Here is an 808-nt window from a genome sequence, read left to right as displayed (position 1 = left end):
CCAATGAAGGATTTATACTTTTAAAGTGAATTACTAGCGGTTTTATAAACATGGATTTCTTATGCCTTCTTATGTAACGGGAAACCGGGAGATAGTATGTTTATGTAAGCGACCCTTTGGCAAATACACCTGATCGTTTGAGCACGTTGTCCAACCCGTAACGTTAGTTTTTCACTACGGTTAGACTTGATTACTTTTTAGCTAAGGTGTATTATATTTCTTTTATTACAATATTTGTAAACGTTACAGCCTACTGTTCTTATTGTTACCTGGATGTACATGCTGGAGACGAGATTGCAGATATGCAAGTTCTGCTTCATATTTAGGGAGAGGCGTAATCGATTACGTATGGTTACTTTTAAAATTTAGTTATCAGAAATTATAATGCTCGGAGGAAATTTAAAAATAATTTCATGTGCTCTGAATGCTTTCTTCATCACCCTACCATCCCTACATAGCACAGTTAGTTCCATCACACCATCGATCTGCCATTACTCCCGCCAAACTATTACTATTACACTTCTACGGCACCATCACACTGCTATTGTCTAGCACATCATTACTGCTATTCTTTCACCACACCATCATCCTGCCATCCTGCCACCACACCATCACTCGGCCTTCCCCCCACCAAATCATAGTTATGTCACTCCTCCACTCGACCATCATCTTGCCATCTCTCCTCCACACCATCACTCTGCCATGCCTATGTCAAACCAGGACCGGATTTAATGGGTTAACATCGCCATTCTGCAGTTTATATGCAAAATTGTTCAATCTTTGAACTATATAGGTAGATAGATATAGA

The sequence above is a fragment of the Penaeus monodon genome, chromosome 22, assembly GCF_015228065.2.
Source record: "Penaeus monodon isolate SGIC_2016 chromosome 22, NSTDA_Pmon_1, whole genome shotgun sequence".
In the NCBI taxonomy this organism is placed as follows: Eukaryota; Metazoa; Arthropoda; class Malacostraca; order Decapoda; family Penaeidae; genus Penaeus; species Penaeus monodon.
Note: the sequence above shows the minus strand (reverse complement) of the source record.